The 16,058-nt window shown below is 38.0% G+C and overlaps 1 protein-coding gene across 13 annotated transcripts in view; it reads right to left on the reverse strand.

Annotated features, from left to right (window-relative positions):
• The window catches only part of nrcamb (neuronal cell adhesion molecule b), a 41,963-nt gene extending 25,968 nt beyond the window's left edge, over positions 1 to 15,995 (reverse strand). For 10 of the 13 annotated variants that reach the window (XM_073869054.1, XM_073869057.1, XM_073869052.1 and 7 more), the window contains exon 1: positions 15,838 to 15,995. The gene's annotated coding sequence lies outside the window, so the exon portion shown is untranslated. Of the gene's footprint in view, positions 1 to 1,078; positions 1,205 to 15,648; positions 15,766 to 15,837 lie in introns of those variants that run through there. The other 3 variants (XM_073869046.1, XM_073869048.1, XM_073869047.1) reach the window with 3 other exon arrangements.
• Positions 15,996 to 16,058: the final 63 nt, after the last annotated feature.

The following is a 16,058-nucleotide window of genomic DNA, read 5'->3' on the forward strand; positions in this document are numbered from 1 at the left end:
CTTCTCTTATTACCTGTCCATAAACACACACAAAGCCTGAAGAAATATAAATGATCACTTTTTGGCTATAAATGGCAGTGTTTCATACTGTTAGACACACAGAGACTTGCACACATTGGACAGACACTACATCATTGTGTCAGAAGATAACTGGTACTGACCATAATAGTTTGTAATTATGAATACTGACTGTTATGTTGACGAAGAAGTGCAATAAAGACTGACAGGAAACAGGACTCATGACATATGTGGTGATAAAACTATATTCGCCATCATTCTCTGTGGTATTAACTAAAGTATCAGTTACACCCGTCATGTGCATGTCAACTACTAGTTTGGTTGTATTAGAGCCACAAAAGCTTCCTGTCTTTGTTGGCAAGTAAATATGAAATCATCCAATTTGTCTTTCTAATTTTAACCAGAATCACTTGAACAAGCATCATGTTTCAGTCAGAACAACATTATTCCAGTTTAATGACTGCAGGTAAGACCTGAAGACTACATTGATTTCATCTACAAGAAACTGATTATGTTCCTCTACAAGTAATCACAGTGTAACTTCACAGATCTGCTGTCAAATATACTCATGCCAGTCTCATGCCAGCCACAAACAGCCAAACAGTGCAGTGCATTCATAACCCAAATAACAATCTGCTTTCACAACTGTGACAAAGATGAGATGGCCAGATGTTTGAAATCTTTCAAATGTCTCAGACATTACAGCTATTTTTCCAAAGTGAAAAAACATTTGATACTGAGAAGATCTGATCTGATCTACTCCTGATCTTCTATCTGTCTGTCTATAGAACCTGAAAGCAGATGAAACACACAATGAGACACAAAGTTTCTCTCCCCTCAGATCTTTGTGTAATAACATCAACAGTCACAGACAAAATGATTCAGACATGTGACTTTTATGAAGACAGGTGCTCATTCATCTCGCTCTCATTTACACATTCATATCATTATATATACATGTGTGTGTTTGACAGCACCTGCCAACAGACACTTCACATTAATTCACCTCTCACATGCAAATCTTAAAACAGCACAAACATGAAAGATGAAAGAATTTTACCTGCAGCAACAGCAGAAACTCATACAATTCAACAAATATCCAACACAAATGAAACCATCAGATCCACCAGCATCACTTACTGCCTGAATGACACACTGGAGTGAGAGCTGTACCCCTAACACTGAGAGAGAGAGAGAGAGAGACCACCCCTCACACACACAAACTCTCTCTCTCTCTCTCTCTCTCTCTCTCTCTCTCTCTCAGCAGGATTAAATCAATCTTTTGTCTTTGCCTCAATAGAGGTTAAACATTTCCTTCTCTCATGGGCACACCAACATAATCCTGAAAGTTTACCACAACTTAAAGGACAGTTTGTTTACTTTTGTGCGTGTGTGTGCTACTTGTTATTCATTACTGATGTTCTGCCGATTCAATGTTGTTAAAAGTCACAAACAAAATGCATAAAATAATAAACTTTACGGTAATAACACTGAGCACTTTACGATTCTTCAGGAGTTCCACACAGAGAAAGTGTCAGATCAGGAAATGCCTCAGGACAAACATTTCAACTTTAAACCCTTCCCATCAGCCCCACACCAGCAGATGTTACAGGACTAAAGCTCATGTGCTGATGGGAATCTGTATATTGCAGCCATTAAAGAAAGTCTTTTGTGGTCTCTTATACGGTTGCAGTCGTGACAATAGAGGGAAGTTTCCCTTTTGAAAGCGTCTCTATTCTCTCCGCCCGGACCGTAATAATGCCGCTCTCTTACAAAAGACCACGACCCGAAACATAATCCAGTGAAAAGTGTTTGTCCGTCACATTTAACAATGACCAAACCAGCCCACTCTCAAAGCCTGTGTTTCACATTACCACCCTTATATACATCATCACATTAGATTTACAGAAACAAACAACTGTACTGAGATCAGAGGCTTTCCACAGGTAAACAGTCTTGTGTTCATCTAACTCAACATGTGCTAGATTATTACTGTAGGTTTACTTATACTATAAATTGATATAATAAATAGATATATTAAAGAATACTTATAAAACAGCTAAATCATCTTTAATCTAAGTTGACTATGTAAAAGATGTTTAATGTAAAAATGCAAAAGAGTTTTCTGTCACGGTGAATTATAAACAATAGACATGTATGGTATGTATGTCCTCATTTAGGATCGAATCTTTCTAGGAATGTTTTTCAGAGATGGGGCACCATATTGCCCATAATGAATGGAGCTCATCTCTGATTGGCTGTCAAAATGAACAGGATTTTGAATCCGCTCAAGTTTGCCTCAAGTGCTGTACGGAGGGGGACAAAGCTTTCCCTTAAACATAAAGAAGCCCACCGTGGAGCGCTGGTTTCTGTTGTCTGGGTGACACGGTTTACAAATAACACAAACACAGCTAATATCCATTAAAACAACATCATTCATCACTGGACTGTCTGTGTAAAACAGCATCTGTGCGTTCACAATGATCCTCCATCACACTGTGATGTGTTATCATCAGCCTCTCATGAGGAGAACGTAATGTAGGTTAATTTAGGAGGGAATTTGAGACTCAATCAATGTGAAATGATTTCTATTGCGCTGTGTTTCTATACATCTGTGTATCAGGTGGATCCTGAGGTTATAATGAACCGAGACAAATTCTGTATTAAAGCACAAAGTGATCAAATGAAACACAATCCTGTGGGAGATTTAATTCAGCAGCTCAGCACACAAAACCAGGACAATGGTGGCAGTCTTAAGGGATATTTACAAGATTTACTACCCAAATCTCATAGAAAGGACGCTGAGGTCGAACTGCCCCTTTTACATCCAAATACAAGATTTAAAACAACCACACACACAGATAGAGAGAGAAAGAGAGAGAGAGAGACAAGTGCACAAACACAGAGAGCAAAACCTTTCCTAAACAACACACGTGACACAGTAACACAATTTAAAGACACAACATCTGTTTCTTCATACTGACACATGAGCTTACATGGAAACAATATAAGAGCAGGAGTTTGACATTACATCAAGAATTTGCAATAATACCATGAACAGCAGTGTAACAACAAGAGAAATCATGTCAATAATAAGTGCCCCCCAGCACCACACACCTACAACAACTGAAACAATGAAGTATTTAACCATAAACAGAATTAACAAAACACTAAGATAAGCTAAGCTAATGTCAGCAAATACATGCTATGTAAAATCACATAGCAAAGATACCAGACCATTCATGAAACTTAATCAAATTGCAATTGCAAACTCTATAAGCTTTATACAAATAATTGTTGATGTTGTGTCATGGATTCATGAAATATACAAACATCATAAAGGACAGCAAACATCATAAGAGAACTCAATCCCGTCTGTCAAACCCAATCATGAAGCATCTATCAGCACCTCACACCCTGAAGCCCTGACCACACTAATGCATCAATCCCATAATCCTCAGAGACGAACCGATCAGAACAAACAGATCTATAAAATCAGACCAGGACCTGAAGCCCAGATCAACAACAAACAGGTGCTGGAGACCATCAGACTGATCTATATAAAGAGAGAGAGAGAGAGAGAGAGAGCTGTCACTGCAGAATCTTATAATGTGTGTTTAGTGGAGAGACAGGAAAACTTCATGAATCATTCATTTTAATGCTTTTAACAAAAACAATACAGCATTATTGATGAGATGTTTGTCATGATATCTGCATAGTAAAACTATCCTGAAATTACACAGCTATTACATTCATTTTCATCTCAAATGCAGATTGTTGGAAAAAGGAGTAAAGTTGATTATTTGTCGTAAATGGTCTATGATTGATCTTCTTTATATATCTCTCTGTGTGATGTCAATAAAGCGTGTTAGGTCATAGCGGGTCTGGACGGGTGAAATATGTTTAGCCTGTTTCAGATGTAAAAGCTTCATGTTATTGATCAAGCTGTCATTACAGCACATAACATTATGAGTGTGATCATCACTGATATTCAGGTCACACTGCAATATGGGGCTCTATCATACACCCGGCCCAATGTGGCACACAAGTGTTTTTTGCTAGTTTAGCCCAACACAGTTTTTACTTTCACGTTGAACATCATGTTATTAAAAAAAAAAGGAATTTGCGCCCATTTGTGTGCCAATGGGTGAGCTGGTCTGAAAACGAGGCACGTTGTTATTCTGAGGCAACTAAAATAGACTACGCCATTGATAAACTAAAACCTGGTCTAAAGTCAATGGCGCAAGATTTTTTGTTATTTAAAGAGCGTGTTAGTAATATGGGCCTATAAACAGGACAACAGCTTTTTACACACACATGGACACGCAGCAGCACACAAACATTTTTAAATATGAAAATTAAAGGACAAAAATGTAAAAGATTATTATTGCTTCTCTTGGACATAGTTATACCTGGATATAGTTTCATCTGTAGCCTGGTAAGTAAGCTGAATGTTTTACTTTTAAAAAGTGCAAATATTGCATTTATTTAAAAATTATTTTAAAATAACACATTTAGGGTGCGTTCATTCACATGACAACATTTGGGGAGTGACAACCGTATTTACTTACAGGTGTGAGTCTGGAAGTGTCCTGTTCACACAGCAAATTAAAGACACAAATAGAATACTGCCTGTATGAACGAGCAACCGACCTCAAACCTGTATGCTAGTTACACACGGCGCCTGTAACCATAGTGACAGATGTAAATATTAAAAAAAATTATTATTTATGCAATAGGCAAAACTTTATTTATTTAATTAACAAAAACAGCTGGCTGGTGTTACGCTTACCTTTGTGCAGAGAAAAATAAACAAGGGTGGTTCCTTATTAAAGTTTTAATTTCCAAAATGAATGAACATAAAATCAGTTTCAGCAACTGCACGTTTTACCAAAGCAGATATATCCAATACAGAAGTAATCATAATGACATGTGAAGCAAATCGATCCGTTTTTGCAAGAAATTGAACTTTATTTAAAGCATTAACGCAGCCAAATAGGAAGTGCGCTTACGCTCCCGCTCTGTAGGTGGCGCAGAGAGTATGGTTTACCAACCGTAAGCAAAAACAGCCTTTTACCGCCACCTAGAGAGCGCAAGCGTAAAAGCGCACTTTATATGTTTCCAAGGTTCTGTATGAACGCTATTAATGTTGTAAATAACGTTCTATATCCTGGAAAAACCGACCGATTTGCTTCACAAGCAGCAAAAAATGTCACCAGGAGTCATGGGGATTACTTTTGTATTGGATATATCTGCTTTTTGACCTCTCAAAGTGACGCATCTTTTGCCTTGCATTATATGAATCACAAATGGGGTTTTTGTGTGCAAAATATCTTCTTTATTGCTTCACTGAAGATAAAAGTATAAAAGTAAAGTTTGTACCTGTGGATATGCTAACCCCTAATTCATTACATTGCAATATGTTATACTTAAACTTAATAAACAAACAGAGAAATATGTCAAACAGCTGCTGAATCGACGAGCAACACAAATAATTTCTTTTGATAAGTGGATGGGCATTTACTCAACATTAACATCTGCTTAAGTTAAACAAACAGACCCATTCTCTCTAATGAACAAATGACAAATCTAACTCCACAAATAGCCAACATAAGAGTCCAGGACAATGAAATCTCTCATCTCTCATGACCATCATCAGATGTTTGTTCAGATGAACCTGACGCCAGTGAAAAATGTTTGTCTGATCTGAATCTCCTTCACTGATTCACGACCACATAAGTCACATGAGAAATGTCCTCGACAGAGACGGACAAGAGATGCTTTTATTGACCCTCATCTTAAATTAACCAGCTAAACAAACCTCAACCTCACGTGTAGTTAGTAAACCGCCATTAATTGAAGTGGTTTGAATGTTAAATGGTATTGTTAGGAGGGGTCTTGTTAACCTCTCTGTTTGTTTAAGAAGCTCTGTGGTCTGCTGGACGCAGCTGCCATTGTTAAAAGCATCTGATGTTTGTGTCTCGCTGGCTCAAATGAAATGGATGCCGTACAAAACACTGAATCAACATTTTAACACGGATGTGGGTTAGACTGATAACCTAAAAGCCTTCAGAGAGACTAGTTAAAATAAAATGTACTTCCCAGAATAGATAAACGGACATTAACACAGCCACTGAAAAGTTTAAATATCAGCGGTGCAGTAAATTTATTTCTTTGATCTGTCAGAGCTCAAAAGTCTTTTTCAGCCGTCATGTATAACCACCATGTGACAGCCACACCAGAGCATTTTTCATATCCTCTTCATTCTTAATAACCGTCAATCCGACCAATCATCAGGAGCCAAACACAATGCCTGTCAGAGTCGACCAATCATCAATAGACAGGAAGTACAATGACTCCCAATGCCGTCCAATGGAGAGGTGGAAATACTTTTTATCACGCAGCGGCCCACACAGCGACTGGAACGCATAGATGGACTTTCTTTTCTTATGATAAACAGCCTGTAATGTTCCCGGCTTTGTCATGCATTGGTTCAGCGTCTGGTTTATGGCATGGTAAAAATGCTTTGTTCTATTGAAACTTTGACCGTGACACAGAGCGAGAGGTGGTCCGTCGACCCAGACCGGCCCGAAATTCTCTATTACACCCCAGAGTTTGAACAATAGAGGCGACAGAGGTCGAAGCATTGAATGCCACAGTACAGACGTCAACAAAATATTCTTAAAAAAAAGCCATACGAGTAAATGAATGTCATACTGACAGTAACTTCTAGTAAACATTTGACATCACTGTACTGTATTAATGTTCTGCTCACTGTCTCAGTCCACTCATCTACTTCATACTGGAAATGGGATGAAGATCTTAAGCTACTTAAACGTTCCCGTGTAACCTGATTTAGCAAACTACAGAGTTAACAAGCTTATGTTAGCGTACTGAGGTCTTCAGTCAGAGAAATATCAACTATACTCTATGATCACTCAATAGACACCAAATGATTTCTGAGCTTTCAATGTCTGATTTCAAATAAATTATTTAGATTCTACTTTCAGTTCAGTTTTTATTTCAGTTTAATTCAGTAAAACAGCCTCAACTTATTTTATTTCTAATTAGTTACTTCAAGTTTATCATCTACAATTAAAGCCTATATTTTATTTGAGTTGAATTAGCAGACATGTTTCAGTTTGAGTTAAGTTTTGTTTGTATGTGTATATCTACAGTTACAGTACATCATCATAATGATCAGCTCTTTTTAACATTAACATGTCAGGAAGTGATCTGCTGGTGCAAAGATTAGACAGAACCTTTAAATTAAATTCTGTGTCTTACAATGACATCAATATCTGAAGCGTTCACATGAAAACCTTTAAGAAAGGATTTTCCAGTTTACTGAAGCATTTCATCCCAAACATCTCTGACTCATCTCATTCATTCCCTTATCCAGCACTGTTTACTCAGCTGTCTGTCTCTCTCTCTCTCTCTCTCTCTCTCTCTCTCTCTCTCTCTCTCGGTCGATCGACATATTATAAAAATTAATGACATAGTATGATTGGTTTGATGTCTCCATTTTTCCTAAATTATATCTGACTATTAAAGGTTCACTTTAGCCATTTTTTTTCTATGGAAAACAATGTAAAGAATATTCAATAACTGAAGTGATACAGTAATATAACTGAGTAATTATCAAAATACAGCTCAGCCAATCAGAATGTAGTTTGAACTATCTGAGGTCTCTGTGATGTCACAGATCTGTTCTTTGATTGAATTGATTCATTAGATGCTTCAACAGAGCTGATGGTCACACAATTCAAACCGAATGTCACAACAAAACGTGCGGCCCCACGACACAAAGTCACCATGACAACAGACATGTTTCTACAGAGGACCCTTGACACGCTGACATCATCAATGTCAGACCCATATTTCAGTGTCAGGAGAACAAGTGCAGCCCAGCGTGTCTGTGGGAGTCTACGGCGAGCGCTTGGTGACACATGCTGGATTCTCTCTGTTCGTCACTAAACCTTTGCCCACAGTGAAATAAAAAACAGCCATTAAAGCTCACGACAGACTGCCCCCTATTGAGAAAGCTTTAAAAATAACAGACGTGCAGCAAAATAAACGCTTGAATTATGCGCTCATTTATTGCCCTTAAATTCACTGGAGACGTGGAGGTTTAAAGTCAAGCGCTATAAAAATGTACAAAAGATGTAAAACCTGTTAGAGCGAAGATGAAATTCAACCGAAACCTCACAAGAGATCAAAGTTCTCTGTTGCTTTGCTTTATTGTCATGTTAATCTCACTGTTGCTGAAAGGGGGAATTTCTTACTTTTGTTTTTTTGCAAAGGATTCCCCAAGAACGCTAATCACATCTCTTTCTGTTTAAACACAAAATCAAATAAATCCTGCCTGTATCAGTGCATTAGTTTGCACGAATAAAGTGTCAAATAACATAAAAGAACATCTCAGTATAGAGGAAAACATGTGTGAAAGTCCCTGTGATGGGGTTTGAGTCTGGACCCTGTTAAAGTTAGTGGTGAGTATATACATGTACAGTAAATATTATGTATTTATTAGGGATGTAAATCAGACAGTTCATTGCGATACGATACAGTATCGGTCATCCCTGTCAGCGATGCAATATTTTGCCAATGCATCAAACATTTTATCGATGCAATTACGATTCAATTAGATTAATTTATTGAAACTTTAATATTACGAACCTACTTACATTTTTAATATCTCACGAATACAACCAAAATGTATACCATGAACGTTTAATTGAACTCTTTAAAAAGGGCACACTCTCTGTCGCAAATGGGAAATTTACAAAAACTAAATAAAAAATGTCATATAAAATCAAGCTTATGATGGAAACAGTCAACAAAGTCTTCAAAGTTTCAGCCGGTGCTTGCAAAGGTTTTCTACCAATCTGTCCAATCCATTTTCCAAATAATCCTACGATTTGCATCCGATAGCAGTCACAACGTCTTCTGCCTCTTTCGCTGTGTTTTCACTGCTACAACAACTTTGTTGCTACATATTCACTGCTGACACGAATACACGATAATAACCGAAAATGTGTGCTTTTGAGAAAATGTGTAGATGGATGTTACGTCAAGGAATGAGGACGCAGAGAATGTCAAAATAAAAGAATCTCATATCAATATTTAATGTGTGGTATCGATCCATCGTATCGTTAGAAATTTAATCGATGTATTGATCCATATACACCACCCAGTATTTATGTTATAAACCCACATCAGCAGGTTTGGGTTTTGTTCTGCAGCTGATGCTGGTGTCTGTGAAGGTGGATGAAGGTTTAGTAGGTGAAGGTGGATTTATCGCTCTCTCACAGAACCTGATCTGGACTTCACAGTCTGGCTGCAGGCGCACAACATCTAATTGGATTTTTTTCTAGCATGAAGAATCCAATCTCAAACAAAGCTGTTCAATTTCACCAACCCCTGGCTTTAACGAACCCAGATATATTTAACACTCCTCTCCCTCCGTTCCCAAGTGATTAAACGTCCTACTGCCGTGGGATATTTTATATTCTGTTAGACACAACAGCAGTAATCCTAAACTCCTGCAGTTAGGTGCCACAGCGTCTAAATATAACAACAACTAGAAATGAAAATGCCTGAGTCACATCAGTGTGAAATGGGCATGTAGACGATCTGTACTGCCTGAGAACATAGACCCAACGTATTGAACACATGACAGCTTATGTTACAGGTTAACAAAACCAGCATCTCTAGTTACTCTGAAAGGGGTGTGGACAACCTGAACCTTTCACAGGACAGATAAAGGCAAATTGGATCTATAGTATGTGGATCACTCTTCCGGTGGAGCCCTATAGAGATTCCCAGGAGAACAAGATTATAAGAGCCAACCGAGGACAAACACTTTCCCTGTGCTGGAGTCTGAGGGAATCCCTCATCACGGATAACAGGATCTAGTTTAGATTAGCTAAATTAAACTACTCAAACTGTTTAAGATGAGCTGTGTATGTCTCAAACTCTTTGTGCTGTCAGTAACTATTACTGGAGCTCAAATCGTACAGATTTCAGATGATGACACACAGGTCAGATGATGGATCTCATGGTTTCAATCAGGTGCAGTATATAAGGGTCACATTAACACTGCTCAGCTGCTGTGACTGGAAAAACAAATGCATATTTATTTAATGAAAACTGGCACATATTTGAAAGAAAAAAAGAGGTTAGAGGAATCTGATCAGAACACAAACCCAACTTAAACCATTATCATCACAGCATAACGATTGACAAGTTGATGCTAATGGACACAACACTGCTATAAACTGTATATACTGCTCCTTTTCTCTGTACTTGCTGTCAATTATGTCTACTTAGTATGCAAATTGTCCATATGTCTAATGTTAAAGATCATCTCACTCATCTCATACTGTAGATCTCTGGAGATCTTAAACACACACCTGCTGTTCTTCTCATGATTAAATGATTTCTCTTCTTAAACAGATCTGATGAAGTACAAAACAAATCAGGTTACTGTGTTTCTACTGACTGTGTCATGTTTTCTCTAGTTCTGTGAATAATCATTCATCTTAAAGACAAAACATTGGTGTGAAAATAAAACCAAGAATTTATTATTTTAAAAACACTGAAACCTTTTCACACAATCTATCATTTATACTTTTCATGTGTATCTGTCTCGGATCAGCCTGAATCCTAAATGTGTCACAGTTGACAGACTGAATTATGTTCCAGATTAATACCCATTGTCCTCATGGCTCACTCTGATTGGTCGGTTTGAATCCCTTGTGTCATGTGATCTCTCATTCCCTCTCCTCATTATTGTTTTTTATACTGATGTAATGTGCTGATGATTTTAATGGCTTTCTGACCTCAATACCCTATAAAACATTTAAAGCCGAGACAAAGATTAGAGGAGAAAGATTATGATTTTAACAAAACAAAACGCGGTGTATAATTCCCCATCAGCACCTCTGAGAATATCATGTTTGTTTGTGTATTTTAAAGCTTCATATTCCTGTCTGTATCATGAAATCTAGGCATACATGGCCACATTGCAAGCAAAACTGTTGTCAGATCAGTAAAATGTTTCATAAAGATGTCTCAGAGCAGCTGTGAACCCTCCACTAATCTTCTGTCTGTCTCTTTAATGAGGAGGAGAAACTTTAACTAAACTCACTTCTGATGTCATGCTTTCTTATGACAAATCACTTTGATGTTTTTCTTCACTTCTGTAAGATAAAAGCATCTACTTAATGACTAAATGAAAAAAGATGACTACCAAACTACCTCAAACCAACCCCCTGGATTAAAAACTCCTCGCTGTTCAACAATCACCCACCACACACACACACACACATACACACGCACACACTCATATACTTTTCTTTTATATTTATCTGAAGCGTTACATCATGTCAATCTGTCTTTTTACTTACTTATTTCTTGTGATGAATCTTTTGCTTTAGAGGAAAGGGAAAATAATAAAATAAGATGGAGTAATATTTATGTATTTCTAAATTATTGCAATTCTTATTAGTTAAAATTAATGACGTTTTGTGTTGACCCACAAGAAATTACTTTTTGTACAACTTTCACTTTTTGATCGAACTGCCAACACAGACACACCAAACAAAGGTCATGTGGAGTGCAGGGGTGCATGCTGGGAAACCCTGGAGAAAAAATTCCAGATCTTCTTCTTTTGCTCTGTTTAGGATGATGACCCCCCCACCACACACACACCCCTCTTCAAGATAAAGACAAGAACAACGACCCCACAAATAGAGACGCACAAAACACACAGTCTTTGTTCATCACTGCTTGCCTCTTCAGCTTGAACGCTTCACACACACAGACACACAGACACACACACACATATATACAGACACACACAAACACATATATACAAACAACAACTAATTGTCTAAAAAGTGAATTCTTTAATATTAAAATTATATTTTAAACTTGTCTAAATGCTTTATTACACAGTGATGGTGCTTTTATACTGAACTCAATATTTTGTGTTTAATTATTTATGCGTTTATTTGATAAGTATTCATGTAATAATCTTCTCTCAGTAGTATCCTCTACTATATCTGTTAGGTCTAATATAACAAGAGCTGAGAGTACATAACAGCTCATAACCTGACATAAGCAAAGCAATAAACACACAGTCTGATATAATGTAATATAAACAGAGCAAACATACAGCTCATCTGATGTAGTTTCAATAAAGATTTGCTCATATGACATGCAAAAGAGATTCTGAATCAAATGTGAAGACAGAAATAACAGGAAACATTAATCACAATAATCACTATGAGAATCGTGTAGTGTGTTTTATCACAATGTGACAGAGACGCACACACCTGAGAAATGCCATCACATCAATCATAAATTTCAGATCTCATCTACAGTCATTTACTGAAGACAAAAACATTACAGCAAACATCTAACAGCTCATGAAAACAGCAGCAGAAGTACAGCGCCTGTGATCTGTGTGAGAGAGCTTTACCGTATCTGAACATCTGAATATATCTATCTGTCCTACAATCTGATCTTCATTACTCATTTATAAATACAAGAAACAACTCTCATTATCATACTTCAAAAACAACATGACAAAAGCATTAGTGCCAATGATGAACAAAAGAAAACATTAATTTCCCAGAATTCAGTCTGATCATGTTTAAGGTAACGCATGTTTCCTGTGCTGACAGATTATTTGTTGAGGTACAGCAGGTGTTTGCTCTCTGTTGTCTATAGTCCTCACCATCACCTGCCTCATCTGTCTGTTACACAACCTCCACGACTGGAATCAAATATCTTTATCATACAAAAACACAAGTCCCAGCCAGGCACTCAATCAAAAATAACAAAAGTAGAAGGAAACAATAAAAAGCCTTTATTAAGTGTGGCTTACATCATTTAAAATCCAAACGCCAACATGTTTCGACCACCAGCAAGTGGTCTTCTTCAAGGCAAAGCCTATCTTGATCATACATTTATTACTTGAACTATACAGCATTTACTGCTTGATGTAATCTATGTGAATCATTTCCCATCGTTCCTATGATTCAAACGTCGTTTCTCAGCAAATTCATCAAAAATAACATCTATTATAGATGTATTATTATTATTCACTAATATGAATGTGTGTTTGAATACTGAGCTGTTTTGTATTTATGTTATGGTTCCTGACAGCTGGGATCAGGGTCAGTACATTAGCATATTTAAATCTGTTCAAGAGAGGGAAACATGCACTTTAAAAGGATTTCAGAGTGAGATTTAGTGACTAAAGTAGGCCAACAGCAGCGCTTTACATGCGACTCTGAGGAGCACAACACACGTTCAGACGACTCCATTATGACACCATAATGATATAAAGCATGCGTGTGTGTTATTGACGTGTTTATGAGTGACCGGCGGACAGCACGAGCCTCTGAAGACTGAATTTGTTTTGTGGCAGAATACCCAGCATGCCTCAGCAGCCCACAGGGTAAAATAAGTGGCATTCACATTCAGATGCTGGAGTGGGTCCCCCTCCCACAAAACACTTCTTTCCCATGGGCTCAATGCCACCATGACGCCTGAGACATATGCATACCTGGATCAAACACACACACACACACACACTATCTATCACATCAGTCATTAAGATATTTCATATTTCAAACTCAATGCTCAAACATAACCTCACTTATTGTCAGCTCACAATAACACAACAGATTTTAAGCAGAACAACTGAAGAGATTAAAATCACAACAAGCTCAGAGAGTTTAAGTTGTTGTCTTTGGCTGTGGACCGTTGAGGATCTGCTATTGTCCTCTGTGAGTCAGATCCAAATCTACAGACAATAAGAGCGTCTCCATCATTAGCATTCTATTAATTGGGAGACGTGACCCAGTACTGGAATGTATTGTGTGTGTGTGTGTGTGTGTGTGTGTGTGTGTGTGTGTGTGTGTGTGTGCGTGTATATGATAAACCATAAAGCCACACATGGTCTTTTCTAATATTGTGTACTACAGTATATAATTATTATCATAAAATAAACTTTTAATAACAAAACAACAACAAACAGAAATAAAATTATTTTGTCATCAACCTCCTGAAACCTCCTAACACTTTTTTTGTTGGTTGCATCAAAATACTTAATTCTGTGTAACTGGAACCTGTTGAACACAATTACAATTACACCACCTCATGTTCAAAGAAAAATATTTGGTTATTATATTTATTGGTTCTTCCTAACCCCAAATAGCTGGAAGAACTCTAAAGTGTAAGCCAAACCACATTTCTTTAATCTAATATAGAATAACATCATCACCACAACACACCAATTTTCAGTCCACTGGTCGATTTATATCTAATTTATAAATAACCTGAAGCATCACAGCTCAAAAATAAGAAAAAAACCTGGAGCATCAGAATTTTTCCTCACAAAACATCACCTGGAGCGTTACATCCCCAAAAATATTACCTCACAAAACATCACCTGGAGTGGAGTGTCACTTCCCTGAGAATATTACCTCACAAAACATCACCTGGAGCGCCACATCCCTGAGAATATTATCTCACAAAACATCACCTGGAGCGTCACATCCCCAAAAATATTACCTCACAAAACATTAACTGGAGCGTTGCATCTCCAAAAATATTACAACACAAAACATCACCTGGAGCGCCACATCCCCAAAAATATTACCTCACAAAACATCACCTGGAGCGTCACATCCCTGAGAATATTACCTCACAAAACATTAACAGTTACCTGGAGCGTTGCATCCCCAAAATATTACCGCACAAAACATCACCTGGAGCGTCACATCCCCAAAAATATTACCTCACAAAACATCACATGGAGCGTCACATCCCCAAAAATATTACCTCACAAAACATCACCTGGAGCGCCACATCCCCAAAAATATTACCTCACAAAACATTAACAGTTACCTGGAGCGTTGCATCTCCAAAATATTACCTCACAAAACATCACATGGAGCGTCACATCCCCAAAAATATTACCTCACAAAACATCACCTGGAGCGTCACATCCCTCAGAATACAACACAAAACATCACCTGGAGCATCACATCCCCAAAAATATTACCTCACAAAACATTAACTGGAGCGTTGCATCTCCAAAAATATTACAACACAAAACATCACCTGGAGCGCCACATCCCCAAAAATATTACCTCACAAAACATCACCTGGAGCGTCACATCCCTGAGAATATTACCTCACAAAACATTAACAGTTACCTGGAGCGTTGCATCCCCAAAATATTACCGCACAAAACATCACCTGGAGCGTCACATCCCCAAAAATATTACCTCACAAATAATCACCTGGAGCCTCAAATCCCCAAACATATTACCTCACAAAACATCACCTGGAGCTTCACATCCCCAAAAATATTACCTCACAAAACATTAACAGTTACCTGGAGCGTTGCATCTCCAAAATATTACCTCACAAAACATCACCTGGAGCGTCACATCCCCAAAAATATTACCTCACAAAACATCACCTGGAGCGTCACATCCCCAAAAATATTACCTCACAAAACATCACCTGGAGCGTCACATCCCTGAAAACGAGTGAATATTATATTACAAAACATCACCTGTATATGATCAGATTGACGAATATTACCTCATAAAATATCACGTGGAGCATCACATCCCCGATAGACGAGTGCAAATATTTCACCTCACATAAACACGACTCGTGTCACGAGATACAGTACAGTATGTTTAGGGTCCCGAGCGCGTTTCTTCCCATTAAACTTGAGAATGATGACATTGAAACTGTCTGATCATAACAAGCACAAGAGCTACTCACTCACTCAATGCCACAGCTGATTCTGGATCAGATTCTGGTCCGGTCGGTGTGTGTTGTATTCGGTCCGGTTCTCTCACTCTGTATCCGCGCGCGGATCTTCGGTAAATGCATGCAGCTCTCGTGGACGCGCCGACCCAAATGCGCGCAGCCCTCGAGAACGCGCAGGGTTCAGAATCTCACTGCAGCGTGAGCGACGCCTCCGATCATCACTACTGACCCGA

The sequence above is a fragment of the Misgurnus anguillicaudatus genome, chromosome 6, assembly GCF_027580225.2.
Source record: "Misgurnus anguillicaudatus chromosome 6, ASM2758022v2, whole genome shotgun sequence".
Classification (NCBI taxonomy): Eukaryota; Metazoa; Chordata; class Actinopteri; order Cypriniformes; family Cobitidae; genus Misgurnus; species Misgurnus anguillicaudatus.